Consider the following 21,557-nt stretch of genomic DNA (forward strand, 5'->3'; position numbering starts at 1 on the left):
TAACTAATAAGTACATTGTGGTAGACTCAATCTACGTAATTTACTTTTTGCATTGACCAATATATGCTCAATTATGTGATATTTTATGTTTATTTTTGGTAGATTATATCTAGTTACTACAAAGAAGAGAAAAGTTGAGCAACTCTTTAATTATCGAAAGAGAATTTTTTTTGAGAAATAAAATAAATTAACTACGCAAACCAAAGTAACACATACCTTAATTTAATGCTAGAGATGATCCGCTACATCAATTTTGGCTGTGCAAACTGCAAAGCCAAACACATAAATAACTTAAATCCAAAAGAGTGGATTTTTAAAATGGCCACTTTCATATTGTAAAATTAAAAATTGTCCACTAAGATAAAAATATTAAAAAATAGCCAGTGTTACCAAACACATTAAAAATTAAAAAAATGTCCACTTTACATCACCCCTTTAAAAAATCCCGCAATTCACAACCAATCGAATTCACAACCAGAATTTTTTGTTTGTGAATTCACAACCAGCCGAATTCACAGTTAAAATTTAATTCACAACCAGATTTTTTTGGTTTTGAATTTACAACTGAACTGAACTGAAACCCTAAACCCTAGTTGTGAATTATTACGATTGTGAATTCATAACTGAACTGAACTGAAATACTAAACCCTAAACCTAAACCCTAGTTGTGAATTATTACAATTGTGAATTCACAACTGAACTGAACTGAAACACTAAACCCTAAACCTAAACCCTAGTTGTGAATTATTACAATTGTGAATTCACAACTGAACTGAAACAGTAAATTCACAACTGAACTGAACCGAAACACTAAACCCTAAACCTAAACCCTAGTTGTGAATTCACAACTGAAGTGAACTGAAACCCTAAACCTAAATCCTATCTAAACCCTAAACCCTAAACTCACTCTAAACCATAAACTCTTAACCTTAAACAGTCGAATTCACAACAAGAATTATATGATTGTGAATTCACAAGCCTAAGCCCACTCTAAACCCTAAATCCACTCTAAACCCTAAACTCTAAAACCTAAACCCACTCTAAACCCTAAATCCAAAACCCTAAAACTTAAACCCTGAACCCTAAACCCTAAAACCTAAACCCTAAACCCTACACAGTCGAATTCACAACAAGAATTTTTTGGTTGAAATTTACAACCAACATTTAATTCACAGCCAGAATTTTTTGGTTGTGAATGACAACCAGTCTAATTCACAACCATAATTTTTTGCTTGTGAATTCACAACCAGTCAAATTCACAACTAGAATTTAATTCACAACCAAATTTTATTTTGGTTGTGAATCCAAATAGTTGTGAATTTGAGTTTTTAAAGTTTGAATTCACATCTAAAACTAGAATTTATTTTGGTTATGAATTCAAAAATATTAAGTTGTGAATTTATCGAGCTCGTTATGAATTCTAGTTTTGGTTGTGAATTCTTTTAGTTGTGAATACATAGATTTGGTTGTGGATTCAATTAATATTAAGTTGTGAATTTATAGATATGGTCGTGAATTCAAGAACATTAGTTTGTGAATTCATAGATCTGGTTGTGAATTCATAAATCTGATCGTGAATTCAATAACATTAAATATGAATTTATAGATCTGATTGTGAATTCAACAAACATTAATCAATTATACAAAATCGCTTTGTATTTCAATCGATCAATACGCTCCCAAAACACCAGTTAAATCTATCAATTCTATAAAGCAATACATATTCCAGCCCCCATATTGTTTCTCTCTCCTACATGGCACACTCACAATGCTTTATTTTATACTATCTGAAAGCCTTTTTTTTTTTCTCTCACAATTTTACAAAGCCTTATGCTGTTTGAAAGCTTCAGCCGTTACTTTTCTCAATTTCTCTCACAAATCCTTCTCATGCTCAATTTCGATGGGAAAATCCTTCACAAATCTCTCTCCATTTGTCTGCAAATCTCATGCTCAATCAAATCTTTCTCATGATCTTTCCCAATCTTCTTGCAAATCCTTCTCAAATCCCATCGTCCGCCGTCTGCATCATTATCACAACAATTCACTCTCCCTCCGCCTGCAGATCCTTATCACAACAATTGATCTGCTAATCTCTATCCATACAGACGGGGCCAATGGCTGCCGCTAATGGCTGCCCTGCGCCTAGCACCACCGCCGTCAATGGGTGTCTCGCCGATTTGCCTCCTCCCTTTTCCCTCCACCGCCGTCCGCCACCGCGCCGCGCTGCCCCGGCACCCTTCGCGATCTACCACACCCGTCTCCACACCAGCTCTCATTTCCCCCCACCACAGCCATGGCACAGCCGCCGCCAATGGCTGCCCTGCGCCTAACACCACCGCTGTCAATGGGTGTCTCGCCGGACATTACTTGGCTCCGGAACGGTTCTTGATTAGCCCCGGGTTCCGCCCCGCCGCCGGAGACAGCTACTTTTCCATCAGTTGAAGGTCAACTCCCACCATCCATTTTCCATCATCCATGATTTTCATTATTTAGGAAAGATTTACGGTTCAATCAAATTCGATCTTTTAATTAGGAAAGATGAAAAATTCTAGATATGTGTTTTGAAATTTCCGTCAATCATGATTTTTAATATCTAACAATGTGATTTTTTCCTAATATATGTAAATTTTACAACTCATTTAGGTGCGTGTAGATTTCCGTCAATCATCGAGTTTTGATCAACACTGCAACGTGTTGTCACCTTTTGCGATCTGCCGTGATTCTTCCTTTCCATCGATGGTAAGTATTATATTAGTTTCCTTATTTAATAATGCGTTTGACTATTGTAAATATAGAATGATTATGGTGAACTTTATAAAGAATAGATTTTGGAAAGAAGTTTAACAATGAAAATTTATAACCTAACCTTTGTTAATCTTTATATTCGTGTGATGTGTGTTGTTATTTTGGTTTTCGGTTTATTTAAAACATAACCATGGATATGTTATTGCTCACAAACTGCTGCACCTCGATCCCTTTCGGGATCTGATCTAAGAGTTTTCCGAAACAAGCGAGTCTAGCTGGTTGATCTGAAATAAAGTGATACTCAATTTGCTGTTTGATTGAGGTATTTTTTTTCTTCTGGAATTCAGATATATTGATTTTTGAGTTGATTCGGTTTAATTTTGAGCAACAAACGATCTCATGTTTTGGTTTGGTTCAAGTTTACGAGTTGGTTTGGTATGCCAATTTTGGATGTAGAAAAGAGTTTGATTAGTTTTGGATGTAAAAGAGTTTGATTAGTTATATCAATATAAAAGTTTTGGATGTAGAAAAGAGTTTGATTAGTTTAGCATGCCAATTTTGCTACTGTATCCAATCATATTGATATAATCTTGTGAGACCGATGTACTATTGAATGATCATATATTTTATTTATTTATTTATTTGTTGTTTTCTACTTTGTGGCCAAATTTAAGTTTTTTAGTCATGGAGTCCCCTCTTATATGTGCAATCAAGGCTCACTCATTTGAATGCATGGATACCTATATTGTCTGATGTGTTATTTGAATTTTTAAGTCTTTTGAGATTGGGGGGTTATTAGCCCCATTCATGCATGCATGAATACCTATATTGTCTGATGTGTTTTTTGTTTGATTTGATTGACATTTTTGTGGGGGGAATATTGCTGCGATTTTTTGTATTTGCAGTTAAAAGACAAGGTTTTATGTTATCATTCAGAGTTTTAAATAAATGAATGTAAGGCTCTTAAATACTAGCTATATAGATGAACATCGATCTGGTGCTATTTTTGTTGATATGTTGTTTATATTTTAAGTTTGGCACCATATACGGGTATTGAGAGCTAAAAGTTGCAGATTTAAGCATGTGGTGGGATAATTTGCACTCTAAAATACGACATTATTTAATTTGTAGAGTTTATAACAAGTGAGAAATTTACTTTACCAATAAATAACGAGCTGATGTATAACCTGTTTGTATTAAGTTTTTAGTGACGTTATTGTCATTTAGAGTTTAATTATTTTGTGTAATTGATTATGTTGTATTATATGCAGTACATTGTGAGAGGATGAAGGAATATGTTCAAGTTATTTCCAGATGCATTTAAGGGCATCAAGCAGATTGGGGTGATTGGTTGGGGCTCGCAGGGAGTACTTTATAGTAGCACTTCAGTCACTGTGGTACATCTCGTAGAGCTTTGAATGATATAACTGTTGCGGAAACAAATTATGGTAGTCTATAAATCTAGGAAATAGTACTTTCTTCAACTCTGCTACAAGCTAAAATTAAAGTTTGTTTGGGTTCGATTATTAGTATCTGTGTGATGATTTCAGCCCTAAAATATGCAAGGCAAATTCTTATACAGAGACATGAGAGCTCTCAAGCTTAGCGCACAAGTTGGCCACCATTCTGATGATGCACTCGGGGACTCGTAGATGACAAGAAACATGTGGAGTACTTCGAATCAATCAAACATCTATTTGGGATGACTCCCCACATCAATAACCAGAGGATATTGAAGAAGATTCTCCATTTGATGATCTTCTCCCTCTTGCAATAGGCAACAACAAAACAACAAAGGTAGATATTTCTTCACTGAATCCCAATAACATATATATATATATATATATATATATATATATATATATATATATATAATTATTCGATGTTGATTATTTTTGGTGCTTTTTCTTGAGATTATTGTTGTGCTTTATTTTCCGGTGGGGCTATGTATGTGGAGGTGTTGAACAAAAGGGTGCGCCCGCTTGCTTTCACCATTAGGAAGAAAAACAAAGCTCTAGAGACCAACACTTACTTGGACAGTATCTAGATTCTCTTCATCCGCTCATCCACTTTCAAGATAGGGAAGAGGAAGTATTAGTGACCTTTTATAAAGTATGGTAAATGGTTTGTTTTAGGGCCCTAATCCCTAAACCCACCAATTTGATTTGATTTTGGCTGGATAGAGAATGAGATGTTAGAGTTTGTTTTTGTTGAATGCAGAAAATATCGGGTTTATACATTGTTGAATCTCAAGATGAATGTGCAATGGAATCACAATTTTGAATATATATATATATATATATATATATATATATATATATATATATATATATATAGGGGAAGGCTAAAATAAGAACGCTTCTTAAAATATAAATTAGGAACCATTTTCAGCCCTTAGATCATCAAGATCTACGGTTGATTCATCACCTTGTTGGATAAATTCATGGTCCTGAGTTCGAATCCCAAAGGTAGCAAAAAATTATTTTTCGCAATTCATGTGTCACACCCCAATTCTTGAACGAATAAAATATAATCGAGGTGCGACTAAAATCATAGAAATAAACAAGGAAAGAACCTTGTGGGATTCAAATAATGGGATAAAAGTCGGGGAACACCCTTTGAGTGAAGAAAGACAAAAATCAGGTGATACTAATCAATCAACAACATTCTAAGCCTTAGGATCACAAGTTCGGTTTCATGCTTCCGATAACCAACGTTAAATAACATAGAGCTAGAAGTTGAGAGTTTAAGCTCGATAAAACATAATTCGGAATTTAACATAAAAGTCTTAAGTTGGAGAAACAAAAGACAAATAAAAGCTAGTGCAACAGCGGAAGACAAAATACGGAGTTGAACCCTAGCCTCAGCTCTGCCCCGTCAGCACCGACCAATCAACCTGAAAACATTTGAAAGTAATTTTGGGCTAAGTACTAATGCACTTAGTGGGCTAGCATTTTTATAAACATTTCATAATCATAAGAGCAGTTTATCCAATTATACTTGACATGACTTAGAAGGTTTTAAATTGAAATAACTTATAAGCATGTTAAAACATTTTATTATATTGCGCGCAATTGTCACACTCCCTTTCCGTTACTCGCTGTGATCCCGGACCTTTTAGCCACCGACGGATCCATTACTCCTGCTTACTTGAACTGAGGGCGTAACCCAGCCAAGTTCCCATTTGGGACCAAATGCTCCGGAACACATCCCGTCGAGCACCCTTATAACGCCTCATACATGATTAGTGCTCGAATGGAGATCAACCCACCGAGTCAGCTAATAGGTGTACACAATTCTCAAATAACGTGTTAGGTCAAGAGAGAACCTCGATCGATTAACTTATGCGAGCCTTAAACAGAGCAGAGTGCACAAAATATTTTATCGGATAAACAGTTTTCATTTCATTGAAACATTTAAGCTCAATAGCTAAATCATACATTTGAAAAATAAGCCCACCTGATTAGGCAATGCCTGTCGTTTATTCTTAACTCTGAATCGGTATAGCAGTGCTAATCCTTACGATCCACAAAGCCTACAAGAAATCTACAATCTTAATAGGTCTCCTGAATCTAATCTTAAGTCATGGTGTAGTGCTTATCATCCTATGATTCACTTAGCCGGGTTTTCAAAATTTAATAAATATTTGAAAACTAAATTCTTGAGTCAAGGACACCAACAATATCATTACTCGATTTTACTTAAATAATTGAACTTATAAGTAAAACTAATTTAATCTAAATGATTTTATTTGCAAAATATTTCAATGCAAATTTCTTTCATGCTTTTAAATCACATAACTAAGTAAATACATTCGACATATGCACATAATACAAATAATATTATTATGCAAACTATTCTTTAAAAAAAATAATTAATTAAACTCAAATAAAGAGTCAAATTAATAAATCAATTAAACAAGTCCAACAATTAAATGGAAGCCCATATTTTATTTGAAAAATTCGCAGCTCAAATAAAATAAAAATGCAGCCCTATCACTTAAGAAAAAACAGGCCCAAGACTTAATAAATAAATCAGGCCCAAACCCAAAGAAAATAAGGTAGGCCCAACATCCTAGCCCTAAATCCCTTCCTCCCTTCCTCATTTTAATCACACGCACACACACATTCAGAAACACACGCACACACTCACACCACACAGCCGCCCAGCTCCCCCCCTTTTCCCTCTTCCGGCGGACGACAGCAGCCGGCCTCCGGCCGCCGCCGCCGCCGTCCCTGACCTCCATCTCCTTCTGTCTCCCTCTCTCACGACAGCTCACACACCCACACAAATTGACGTCGCCTCCTACCTTTTCCCCCCTCTGAAAAGCCCTAGATCTCTAAACTACGACAGCCACCTCCCCTCTCTCGACTCCGGCAGTCGACGGCAGCAGCAGCGAAGAGCCGGCCACCACCGCCTCCAACCCTAGATCCCCAAAATCTAGATCGACTGCGCCCTAGCTTCAATTTCCGGCAGCGACGACGCCACACACGACGCCGCCTCCGCCCCATCTCTCTCTCTCCCTCTCTGGCTTCGACAGACAGCAGCTGCCAGGCCACTGCCGCCGCCGCCGAGCTCCGACCCAGCCAACAGAACACACGTACCCTCGGCTTCATTCTCTCTCTCTCTACGTGCTCCGGCCAGACAGCAGCTCGGAGCCACCGCTGACCGCCGCCTGCCCTCTCTCCCCTTACTCGACTCTCACCACAGCAAGCATACACTCAATATTCAACAGTCAACAATCAAGGCTCAAGTTCAACACAAGAATCAAGTTCGAATCTTTTTCCAAATTATAAATCTTGTTCCAATTAAGGCATATGTAATAACAGTTCATGTGTATAGCTATTTCTTATACTTGAAATTTTAAAGACAACATAGCTATCGAATTATTTGTTTATGAATCATGTTGTGTTAATGAAAGAGATTGAGAGAGGGTATAAAGGTAGAACCTTTTCTTGATTTGTTCTGTGGTGTTGCTGGTTCTGCAAGGAAATAGTATGCAGAGCAAATTTTTGAGTTTGAGTTCACATGATTGAGGGGAAAATGAGTTGAGGAGAGAGAGCTTTACCGTATGAGTTCTTGCAGCTGGGTAAAGATGATTGTGAATGAAGAAAGATCATTTAAAGAAAAAATGAGTTAACAGTTGAATAGATTGATGAGTAGTGTAGCAGCATGGGCTGGTGAATAGTGTAGCAATTGTAGAGGCATGGTTGAAGCATGAATAGGGTAGCTGAATTGTAGAGGCATGGGTGAAGCACAAGCAGCAGCATGCGTGCTGTACTTGGCTGTGGTGCAAAGGAGGAGGTTGGTTTGGGCTTTTGGGCTTTGGTATTTATAGAATATCATTTCAATCAGAAAAACTAAGGCCCAAATAAATATTTGTCAAAGCCCAACACATTTAAATAATTAAAGTCTAACATAAACTTTAATTAAATCATATACAAATAAATATTAATCATATAGAATAATCACCTATTCATATAATTCAATTTATGCAATGCACAAAAATCAAAAGACTAAATTTTATAAAAAGTTTTTGAAATAAAAATTGTTGGAATTAAAATAAATCATTTTTCATTTTTCCGGCGTAAATCATCCTACTCTAAATTAAATATAAATTCTAAACTTAATATAAATGGGCGGGGTGTTACATCATGCCTTTATACAGTTTATTCATGCATGTTATACATAAAATTCATGCATTTTTACTGGTTCGTAATTCTTAAAATAAGGGTGGTTTATTGAATAACCGCCCCCTATATATATATATATATATATATATATATATATATATATATATATATATATATATATATATATATATATATAAGATGCTACAAGGTTTGCTATACTGATTCATCTTATACAGTGGCATTAGTATACTAATTGGGGAGAGGGAGGGAACCATCGTTATCAATATTAGCAATTTACCTAGATTTCATCAATCCATGTGAATTGTGATGTATAGTTGTGTAATGCAGGGTTTGTAATTTTGTAGTTGCATATTGTAATAAAATTGAACTCAAATACGTAAATATGTTATTTAGATCGCCATCATTATTATATTTATCTGCAATTCTAGAGAATTTTTCTTTTTATTTGTCAATGGGTATATCATGAGAGTTTTTCTTTTTATTTATCTGCAATGCTAGAGTTTGTCTTTAATAATATAAAGTGTTATACATGGCTTTATTGGTTTTCAATCTTTTATTTTAGCAGAAGTATTTAAATTTAGTCTTAATTATCGTATCTTTTTCTCATATTTATATTCAATAATCTTTAATTATTTCCTAATCTCATTTATATTCATACCATTATTTTCCTTACTTAAATTCAATAATTCTTAATTAATATAGCCTCAATTTTTCCTTTTATATTAACGCCTAATATGTAATCTTTAATTGTATTGATTAGATTTTTGAATCATTATGTCACTCAATTGATATGGAAAGTTTGGGTTAAAATATGAAATTATGTCTATATATGTATATATGAGATTAATTTTGAAGATTTGATGTGTTGACGAAGGAAACATTCTTGCACAATTTCGAAACTCACGCCCACTATTCATTCCATTTTATATAGTTTTAAAAGTATCAAATGCTACATAGGATATATATATACATTGTAGTGGTTATTATCAATTGAATAATCTCTATAAAAGTATGTTCATGTTCTTCAATGTTTGGAGCAAAAATTTCACCCATTAATCATTGGCTTAATTATTGGCTTAATTGAGATTAATATAATTTGAATGCCATCTTTAATTTAATTTGGTCAAATAAATAATTTATTTAATTTAAATTTAATCTGATCAAATAAATGGTTCATGAAATATATTCTTTTACTATTCTCTAACACATTTTGAATTTCACGTTCATTTTTCAAGCGATTCCACAAGTTCAAAAACTCATAAATAAAAATACTTACTAATTTAACTTTGGCTAAATGAAAAGTTTGATATAAATGCTATAAATAAAAGACATTGATCAATATGAGATGTCATATTTTTTCGATTTTAATATTTTATTATTAATAATTACTTCTTCCGTCCACCAATTCATGCCATACATTCCTTTTTGGTCCGCACCAATTTATGTCCTACTCATTTTTAGTAACTATCTATATATTTTTTAATTAGTAGGTCCCAATATACAATACATATTTTCTCCACTCAACTAATAAACAATGCATTTTGTAGGTCCCTTTCTCCACCCACACTTAACGATATCGCGGACGGACCAAAATAGCAAATGTGAAAACAATATCACGGACGAAGGGAGTATATTTTAAATAAAAAAATTAAAACGTATTTTTGACGTATCGTATCATGTTTTTTGAAAAAATGACATATTTACGTCCCCGTATCGTATCTTTTCGTATAACGTATTTGTCTCCATCCTTCATATAATTATTCTATTATTCAACTAATATTTATCGTTATTTTCAAGTCTCGACGGGTATCCGACGGGTAGCGGGTGGCGGGTTGGTGGATACCCGACAGGTGCAATTTCGTGGTGATTTATTGCATTTGTTGGGTGCTTGATTGCAGGATGTCGACGCCAAGAAGCAACAACACCCCTATCTCTCAAGCCTCGGCGGGTATCCGACGGGAAGCGGGTGGCGGGTATCCGCGGGTCGTGGCAAATAGTAGTGGGTGACAAATAATTTTTCGAATATATGTTTCACTAAGTCATGTTAAGGATGAAAGTTCTCTTTAATTTATTTTTTCATTTTAGTTTGATGTGTAACGTAGATCTATATCATATTAACAGTTTTTTTAGTAAATAATCTCCATAATTTATAAATATATTAAGAAATAATTTTTACATTTTTTATATAAATTATAACACCAAATGATACCCGTCGAATTTCGACGGGTTGCACACTAGGGAAACTTAATAATCACAATTTTACATCCATACAAATATTATAATTAAATTATATACTGTACAGTTACTTTCAAACTTAATATCTTGCTTTTTGTTAAGTATTGGACATTCTTAAATTATTTGTTAACTAATCCGAGTAGCTGTCGAACTTTTGACTTATTTTAATTAAATAATATGGATATCATTATTTTTTATGAGCTATGGTAAAAATCAAAAGGAATTGGATATTAAATGGTGAAGATTACAATTTTATATTTGAAAAATGATCGCTATTAGAGTTTTAACTTAATAATCACAATTTTACATTCATACAGATATTATAATTAAATTATTAATATAGATATATGATTCACTACAAGAAAATGCGGCTCTAACGACCGAAATTTCGGTCATTAAAACCCAAAAATCGGTCGTTAATATTTTTAACGACCGATCTAATAAGTCTAATAATTTATTATAATAAGTCTAATAATTTATTATAATAAATCAAATAATTTATTATTATTTGCAAATAATATCACATTTTTATTAATAATCAATATTATCTATTTTTATAGAATAATATTATGAAAATAACAATCATTTTTAAAATATTCTCTATAATTTGAAACTAATAATTAAATAGAAAATTAATAAAAAATAATTATATATATATATATATATATTTATATATAATCAAAAAATAAAAAAAATAAAAATAAAAACGAAATTTAAAATTTTTAAAATTGAAAAAATAAAATTAACGACCGATTATTCGGTCGTTAATAAATAAAATAAATAAATAAAAAATTAAAATAAATAAAAAATAAATAAAAAAAATAAAAAATAAATAAAAATAATTTTAACGACTGAAAAATTCGGTCTTTAAAAAAAATAATTAAAAAAAATATTTTTTTTATTTAAAAAATATTAAAAAAATAAAAAAAAATTAAAAAATAATATTAACGACCGAATAATTCGGTCGTTAAAAAAATTATTTAAAAAAATTTTAAAAAAATAAATTTTTAATAAAAAAAAATAAAAAAATTTATATTAACGACCGAATTTTCGGTCGTTAAAATTAAAAAAATAATTAAAATATAAAAAAATAATTTTTACGACCGAAAATTCGGTCGTTAAGAAAAATTAAATATTAAAATATTAAAAAAATAATTAGCGACCGAATTTTCGGTCGTTAAAAAATAAAAATAAATAAAAAATAAAATCGGTCGTTAAACGGTCGTAAATCGGTCGTTAAGGCCGAAAAATTAACGACCGAAATTTTCGGTCGTTAATTTCGGTCGTTAAACGCGTGTTTTCTTGTAGTGATTTCTATAAAGTTTAATCACTTTAACAAATTTTAAATAATTGATTTCATATTCAAATTTCATCAATGTCACTTGTATAGGATTTCTCATTCGAACTCGAATTTAATCTCATCATGATACTACTAAAATATGAATATCTGTTTATTCTTTGTGTATACTTTAAATCTAATAAACTGTGTGAACGTATACTTGTGAAGTTAATATATATTTATAAATTTCTGATTGTAGATGTATTCACCTACTAACAAGCGACAAAGAATTGCCAATTTCAACAATACTGAAATAACCACAGGTACATGTTTATTCTAATTATTGATGATTACCATAATAACTTAATCTCCATATTTCTCATCACTAACTCGGTCAATGTACTAAAGTTTGTAGATTGTAATTATTTTTTAAAATTATTGTATGATTTTGCAGCAAAGGAAAATCGAATGACTTTGATGATTCTATTGTGAATGACCTGAAACAAATGATCGACGACAGCAGTCCATATGCAAATATTTATAGAATGGCTGCTGATCATATTTCACGAGATAACTCAGTGGATGTGAAGCTTCATCTCATAGGAAAAAGATCAAGAGATGGAAGGACATACAATATGCCAACTACAACAGAGGTGGCTACTCTTATTGTTGGAGATTTTGAGTGTATGCCTGATAAGAGAGACGTAATTGTTGAGAAGAGAAGCGGTGAACTCCAGCGCATCAATGAATTTCATCCTTCATATATACCTTAGTTCAGATAACATTTGCAAAGCGGATGGAGAAGTGGATGTTGATGATGAAGTGTTTTCTATTGAATATCTCAACACAATCAAGTGTTCAGGATTGGCAAACCATGAAATAAAATTGAAGAAGGGATGCATCATCATGCTTCTTAGAAATATCGATCTGTCCAATGAGTTGTGCAATGGAACGAGGATGATAGTTACAAAAGTAGGAGAACGTGTGATTGAAGCAAAACTGATTTCAGGAAATAACGTGGGTAAGAAATACCCAATTGCTAGAATGGTCATGAGTCCGTCGGATTTCACTAAATTTCAGATCCGGTTTCAAAGGCGACAATTCCCCATAAATGTTTGTTTTGCTATGACTATAAACAAAAGCCAAGGACAATCTCTTTCAAACGTAGGACTTTACCTACCAAAACCCGTATTCAGTCATGGCCAACTGTATGTTGCATGCAATCTCACGAGTCACTAGCAAAAAAGGTCTCAAAGTTTTGATATGTGATGAGAATGGTCAGACAAGCAACACAACAACTAACGTGGTATACAATGAAATTTTTGATAGATTGAAAGGTAAGAACGATATAACTTTGATCATCTTATTCATATCTTTATAGACCAGTAGCATTTATTAAACATTTATAATGCTATTTACTTAACATTGCTATTCTAGATGGACGAGAATGAGTGTTGGATTTCTATGTATGAAAATTGATTATGTATATCGTATCTTTTACTTGCAGAGGCTATATGCGGATCAACAATTCTGGATTTAGAAACTTCATCTTCAAGCTAAAGCTTATGAAGGTTATTGTAGATTCAGGTTTGAAGTGAGGAATTGAAAATTACTGTTGTATTGCTTGCTTTTGAAGATGTGGTCAATTGTATGTTTAGTGAGTTGTTGTGTTGCGTACCGTTAACTTTACTTTTCGTAACTAAATTATGGCCTAATGTTCTACGATTTAATTTCCTTATATGTCGTACATAACACTAATAATTGTTTAAATATTAATTCTACAATAGAACAAAGATATAAAAAATGTCACACTAAAACTTCTACAGATAATATAAAATTAAAATAATAATTTATATATCACCAGTATAATTAACATTAAAATTTATTATAAATCATACTATAAAATAATGATCCGTCGAAACTCGACGGGTTATGCACTAGTTTATTAATAAATTACCAATTATTCGTGGAGAGAGAGAGAGAGAGAGAGAGAGACTTCTACACAAATCTGGAGCTATCCGCGAACCTTCAGTTTCTCGAAAATTCAAAATATAACGTCAATGTAAAGCATATTTTTCCTTCAAGTAATCAAATTTTTTTGCGCCAATTTGGCTACCAAAATCAGAAGGCTACCGATTTAGCCTTCTCGAATTGAATGCGTTGACGCCGTTGAGGTGCAACAGTGGCCTATGCAAGATGAAGATCATGCGTTGAGGTGCAACAGTGGGATCATAGATTGAAGAGAGAGAGAGAGAGAGAGTTGGAGATCATGTGTTGAGGTAATCAATTAGATTGAGAGAGAGAGTTGGAGATACAGAAGGTGGAATATTGAGGAGAGAGAGAGAGAGAGAGAGAGAGGAATCGTAGAGAGAGAGAAGGAGAGCAGATGATGCTGTGAGGGAAGAAAAAAATGGCCAATTTTTAAAATTTTAATGATAGGGGTAATTTTGTACTTTTACATAAAAACTGGCTATTTTTTAATATTTTTATTTTATAGGCTAGATTTTAATTTTACAATATGAAAGTGGACACTTTTATATATTAACTCAATCGAAAATCCATTAATTGAAAACAAAACATTAACATAAATTGTCACATAACTCAAAAGAAACGAAATTTGTCGAATTGCAAAAAAGTAAACATAAAATAGGTAAAATAAATAAACAAAAAAAATTCAAACGCAGAACTAAAAATGCAATTTGCTTTGCTAGTAAAAAAATGCCTACCCAATGTGAGCAGCGTCCTCAAAAATCGAAGCAACGACCAATCAGAACTGCAGAAAATGTTCTCACTATAAGTATCGATGACATGAAGGATTTTTTTTAGGGAAAAAGGAGCCTTTCATTAAACCACCAAAGTATAGTTTACAGGTAAAGGCCACACATTCGAAGAAACAAAAGCAGAACGAGAAACAAAAGCAAACTTCGCTAAGCTGTGGGCAGCAGAATTTTCCACCCTCGGGCACCTCAAGGTTTCCACGATGCTGTAAATCTCCTATCAGGGAAAGATCATCCTCACGGTTGTGGAGCCTCCAAAAAAGCCGTTGGCAATCCATCTCCACAATGACGTCTTCTCGACACTGAGACGGAGACCTTCGAGAACAGCATGAGCCTCCCCTTCCTCAGCCATGAAGACTCCCTTAAGGAACCCCAACCTATACCCAAGCCGATTATTTTCCGAATCGCACAGAACTGCACCCAGACCAGACCCGACTCCAATCCCGACCGCCGCATCACAATTAATCTTCACCTGAGCAACTCATGAGCAGCCAACTCAGGGTGGTTTTGAGCTCTCCACACTTGGACTAAGCGGCTTTGTCCAAATAGCTCTTCCAGCTATCTCCAAACAGTCAGAGTGAGACAAGGATTTATCCTGAAACACAAGAAGATTGCGAGCATACCAGCAAGCCCAAGCCCATAGAACGGAGGCGAACAGATTATGAACTTCTTTTTCCGGAACCTCTCTAATTTTTCCAACCCACTCGACAAAACTCCACGGTGCATTCGGACATGCCGGCTGAAGGCGAAGTGGTGATGACTCCCAAAGAAACGTCGCCCAGGGACAGTCCCTGAGAGCATGCTCAATAGACTCCAAAGACTCAGCCACATCTACGGAATCAGGGATCAATCCCAATGGAGTGGGAAAGTAGAGCTTTAGCAGTAGGAAGACATCCACTCAAACATTTTCACAAGAAAAGCTTCACCTTAGGGATGACCGCCAGACCACACCCAGTTCCATAATGAAGAGTCATCCGAAGAAGATGAGGGTTCCTCTCGGTTCTTAAGGGAACATGCATGAAGATATCCCAATTTGACTGAGTAAGAATTACATTTACCATGAGGCCACAAAGGTCTATCCGAGGAGGAATGATTAACCCCAAAATTTTCAGTAATCTTCCATAGCTCTTCCCTGGGCAAGATCACTTCCACCTTTTGCATGTCCCACACTGGAGTACTCCCTCCGTCCCATGAATCTTGACATGTTTTTCTTTTTGGGTCGTCCCACGAATCTTGACACGTTTCCATTTTGGGTAATAATTATTATCTTCTCTCTCCTACTTTATCACTTTTATTATATTCTCTCTCTCCTACTTTATCACTTTTATTACATTCTCTCTCTCTCTCTCCTACTTTATAATTTTTATATTTTATTAACTACACACTTAAAACACTAATCTACAACTCCTTAATTCGCGTGCCGAATCCAAACGTGTCAAGATTCGTGAGACGGAGGGAGTATTATCTAACAGGAGCTCTTCGATTTTCACATCACACCAGGGGTCTTGCACTCTAGCAACATTAAAGTTTCATTTACCATCCGGGAGCCAAACATCTTTACCAATACAAATCATTTTCCCGTCTCCCAACCTCCACGCAATTCCCTTGACAAGAAGATCCCTCCCGACTAATAAGCTTCTCCAAACGAAAGATGGATTATGGGCTTGATTAGCCGTTAGGATATCCGACCTGGGAAAATATCTAGCCTTTAAAGACCGAGCAAGGAGGGTTGAATCATTTTGAAGGATCCTGCACGATTGCTTAGCCAACATAGCTTGGTTAAAAAGGCTTAAGTCTCTAAAACCTAGCCCCCCTTCACTTTTTGGCACACAAAGTTTACGCCAACTTTCCAGTTAATCCTCCTCTCGTCATTTTTCTGGCCCCAAAAGAAACTTGCAGCAATACTATTCAACCTTTGATAGATCTGGTCAGGAATACAGAAACAACTCATTAAATAAGTTCGAATGGATTGGAGGACAGATTTAATGAGAATCATCTTTCCGGTTCCTGGTAAGTATCGTCTTTTCCAGTCCTTTGCTTTTTTCCTGATTCGATCCACCAAAAGTTGGAAAATCTCAACTTTTGAACGTCCTACCGAGCTGGGAATGCCGAGATATTTTCCTTGTTGGGACTTACGCCTCGCGCCCAACTGTGTAGCCAACTCATGTTTCAAAGACTCTGAAGGATTTGTTGATTAGCTTCTGCCATAAACTTACAAGCTTATCTCGTGGATTCCTAATTCAATTTAAACATCTTAATAAAAGATAAAAAAAAAATTAATTAGAGATATCTTTGATACAATATATATCAAATAGATTTATATTATAAAAATAATTCAATTTAAACATCTTAATAAAAGATAGAAAAAATTAATTAGAGATATCTTTGATACAATATATATCAAATAGAATATCAAATAGATTTATATTTTTTTATAGAAATAAAATATTGGGGTGGCCATTTTGAAGAACTAAACAAAATATTTGGCCATTAATTGAAAAAAAAAAACAAAATTTGACCATTTTTTACGTTTTAGGACTGTTTTGCCCTCAATTAGGGCGATTGGATTCAGATTTGCGCGCGAGTTAGGCACATTAGTGTCATATACTCTCTTTCTTATATAGAGTGTTGCACGAATGGTACTTATGACCATATTAGTGTCATTAGTTTCATATACTCTCTTTTATGGTCATGGGTACTATTCGTGCATGTGACTATTGGCACTAATAGTACCAAAAGTACCAATTTACTTAGATTTTTTTTTTCTTTTTCGGTTGGTACTTTTGGCACTAATAGTGCCATATGTTCCTAATGCGCAAACTTGAATTCGACCCGAATCCGATTCGCCCTAATTAAGGGCAAAATAGTTTTAAAACGTAAAAAATAGTCAGATTTTGTGTTTTTTCAATTAGTGGCCAAATATTATATTTTCTTCTTAAAATTGACTATTTCAAAAGCGCTCTCTTTTTTATAAATATATAACAGAGATAAAATAAGCAATCCACAAGTTGTGCCAAAGGCTATTTTTATATTAGTATAGATATGCAGTTTGAAAGACAAGATAATCAAATTTGTAAATAACATACAAAGATTTTCAATGGTTTGGAGATAAACTTCTTACATGAATATAGTGTCAGGACTCAGACACTTGTTCAGAATTTAACATTCTTGAAATCTAAATTTAAGATTACAAAACAAATACTCCCTCCATCCCAGAAATAATATATGGCCCGTTTCTTTTGGGCACGGAGATTAAGAAGTGTTGAATTAAGGAGATAAAGTGATGATAAGGAGTAATATGTGCAGAGCAGAGGAACGATCTTTACCAGAGGAGCAGACCTCGCCAGAGAAACGGATGTAGTCAGAGAAATGGTCCTCATCAGAGGAACGACCTTGCCAGAGAAGTCACTCTCGCCAGAGGAATGGCCCTTGCCAGAGAAATCACCAAGGAGCGGAGGAATCGCCCGCTTGAGGACAGATTTACTATTATACCCTCGACCGCGCGGAGGGCATGCTTTGAGGGCGAAATTACTCTTTTATCCCTAGCTTGTAATCTATAAATACCCATGCACACGCATTCTGTAAATTACGCTATCTTTACTTTCAATACTACAGTCGCTTATTCTCGTGTTCTCGGCAATCCAATTATTTTCCTTCACTTTTCCGATCAAACACTAGGTATAATTCACGATCCGACAATGATTTACCGATTAATTCCATACTTGTACATTTATAATTCACCAGCTGGCGTAGTCTGTGGAAAATCTGGGCTAAGGCGTGAGTTCCGACCACCTGCGCACGCGGATCTATCATTGCGATCGGATCTGTGTGCACAGGCCCCAATTGATCCGATGTTCCGAATACCCAGGCGAATTTGAACTGATAACTGTGTTTTTGTACCGATCTGTCCGCAAACCCATGAGATCTATAGTTTTTTTTACGATTTTCCTTGCATGTGCATGTTGGGAAGACGTTTGAAGCCGGGGTCGGGTGCGAATTTCTGGCTATTCTACGTCGGGTTATAATAGTTGTGTGCGATTGTTATGTTTTCGTGCATAATTGCTATTTTTCTTACGAATCTAACATATTTCGCTAACGATCTGTTGATTGGTGCTCTGTTTTTTATGTTTTTGGGTTTTCATGGTTGTTTCATCGGGTAATACGTTCTCTCTTCCGAGTTTGATTCCGAATATATGGAGAAATCTCCAGCGTTTTCTCTATTTATGTTTAAATCCATGTCCTGGGTTTATTTCCTAGTACACGGGGATATTTCTGATGGGATTTCTTAATGGCCTTCGCGCCAGTGTTCGGGACATATCATATTACGGATTCCCTTGACAACGGACGGTCCGATCTATTTTTGTTTGAAGTCTTTTCTCACATTTTTCACATGTAGGTACTATGGATTCCTCTGAAGCTCGCTGTTCAACCTAAAGTATACTATTTAGATTGCTCGCAAGAGAACAAGGTCAATCGTAGAGTGACAAGTTGACCCAAGTCGTATTTGTTGGGAACCTTGTGGAATATCCGAACCCTTGTTTTGAAGATAACAAAATTCATAGGACTTATTTGTAATAGACTAGAATCGGTTTGAACTCAAGTGTTAGAGTTCGTTTCTAGTTTAGTTGCGGTGTCGAAGACTGAAGACTGAAGAACGAAGACTGAAGACTGAAGACTGCAGTTACCAACTGAAGTATCAGTTGAAGAATCAGTTGAAGAATCAGTTGAAGACTGATTATTTAATGCACGCAATGGACTGATACTAAAGTCAAGTATCAGTTGAACATTCCTCTTAGGACTGATCTTCCAACGTTCAGAGGAAGCCACGTACGCACAAGTACAGCTGCATTAAATGCAGAGATCTCAATATCTTATCTCTGCAGAGGTCATTCCTATCTGGTGGTTACTTTTCAGAGATGTCACATCTCTTGTCCATCAAAGAGAGCCGTTTCCACACAGACAAGGAACCTCGAAGATTGAAGCCTCAGCCCAAATTCGAATTGATGTCCAACGGAAGAAATCTTGAGGACGATTTACGCCAACGGATCTATTCAAGAGTTCTCCTACAAAGAGCGCTCGAGGATCACTTCAATCTTCACCGATTCAACGACATAAGCTGAAGCTCTGCCGAAATTGCTACTCAGCCTAAAGCTTAACCACCCAAAGCTTGAATCGAAGAAGAGAATTCCAAAGCCAAAATCAGTCACTGCTGATTACATACATTCTCTTAGACCCTAGGCATATATCTGTTTACCCAGAAGCCAAAGGTCAAACTTGCTTCAAAGAACTTGTTCTTTGTAAGTATAGTTGGCACTCGTTTAAACCTCTCCCCCATAAGAGTGTTTGAGTGATTCGGAGTTCAGAAAGGTACTCTGAACTCTGAGTGAAAAGTCTGAGCACGAGGTGTGCTTAGCAGGGAAATCCTACGCGAGGTGTGTGGGTGCTGAAGAGGGGTTATCTTCAGTTTACGGTTGTGTGCACCAGGCAAGCACATGAGTACGGTTTGCAGTGCACCAGTGAAGCACTTGCGGAGTGGATTGTTGGTCTGATCAACCAGCCGTGGATGTAGGAAAGGGTTTTTTCGAACCACGTAAAAGTCTCTGTGTTATTTACAGCTTTCAGTTTTACATTCATACTTGTGCTTTTCAATTGATAAAACTAAACACTGACTAACAGCAAAGAGAAACCTTAATCCAACTATCTGCTCCATCGAGGCTATTACGAAACTAAGTTTATTTTCCGCTGCGTATGATATCAATCTGACTGAACTATCCTCTGATAGTAAGGAAGAGTGATATTATCTCTATCTTTGCAAACACGACTGAAGCCCTTACTTGGATCAGTTAAGTTCCAGCAACTTAACTGATAACTCTTTACTGAAGAGCTTTCAGTATCAGTCGTCAACCCTGTTGGTCAAAACTAATTTCGGTAAAACAGGAGTCTTGTTTGCATGCAAAGTTTCGTTTTAATCTCTGACTGAGATCCTTCTGATTGAGGTCGGTAGATTGTTGCAAAAATAGCCTATAGGTGTATTCCCCCCCCCATACACCTATTCGAGACCCCCCCGAACCTAACAATTGGTATCAGAGCAGGTTGTTCGCAAGAACTATCTGCATCTGACTAGGTTCTACTTGAACTAGATCCTTTGTCTTAAAGGTCTCGAAAAAGTTTTACTCTTTCTTTTTGTGCTTGCTATCTGCTCTATCTGCTGTTATTTGTTCTCTCTTCTTTGATGGAGACTAACCACAGCAGATTATCTTCTCTACCTATGTTTAGTATTGAAAAATACGACATATGGAAGTTTCGGCTTGAAAGCTTCCTCACCCCCAACATTGCCGAATGTGGGAAGTCATCACCAGCGGACCAATCACCATCACCGAAACTATCAAAAGGGTTCCTGCTGATCTCCGTCAGGATCCTTATGATGATGTCCAGCCCAAGTCAAAGGCAGACTTCACCACAGAAGAAAGGAAGCAAGATGAGTTAGACAACCTCGCCAAAAGCATCATCTCCGGCACCGTTCCTGACAAGCATGTCGTGAAGATCATAAAGTGCGGAACAGCAAAGGAGATGTGGGACATTCTGGAAAGAATGTGCGTAGGTTCTGAGGAAATCAAGGAGAATAAGCTATCCATAGCTTGCCAGAAGTTCGACTCCTTCCTCATGCTCAAGAATGAATCTGTCGAGGAAATGGAACAAAGATTCAATCTTATATTGAATGAAGTTCAATCCATTTCCAAAGACAAATACACTCAACGAGAAATCAACCTGAAGATTCTTCGAGCATTGCCACGTGGAGAATGGCAGATCTACTCAGTCGCTCATCAGCATAAGCCAGGATTCAGTCAGCTCCCGACAAACAAGCTT

General features: G+C 35.3%; 1 long non-coding RNA gene across 1 annotated transcript; it reads left to right on the forward strand.

The window, feature by feature from the left end:
• The first annotated feature begins 1,832 nt into the window (after positions 1-1,832).
• LOC131007649 (uncharacterized) lies at positions 1,833-5,071 on the forward strand. The gene is made up of 5 exons (XR_009096199.1): positions 1,833-2,444; positions 2,644-2,739; positions 4,017-4,142; positions 4,328-4,542; positions 4,703-5,071. It is a non-coding gene; the product is annotated as an uncharacterized LOC131007649 (long non-coding RNA).
• Positions 5,072-21,557: the final 16,486 nt, after the last annotated feature.

Source organism: Salvia miltiorrhiza, chromosome 2 (genome assembly GCF_028751815.1).
Source record: "Salvia miltiorrhiza cultivar Shanhuang (shh) chromosome 2, IMPLAD_Smil_shh, whole genome shotgun sequence".
NCBI classification, from domain to species: domain Eukaryota; kingdom Viridiplantae; phylum Streptophyta; class Magnoliopsida; order Lamiales; family Lamiaceae; genus Salvia; species Salvia miltiorrhiza.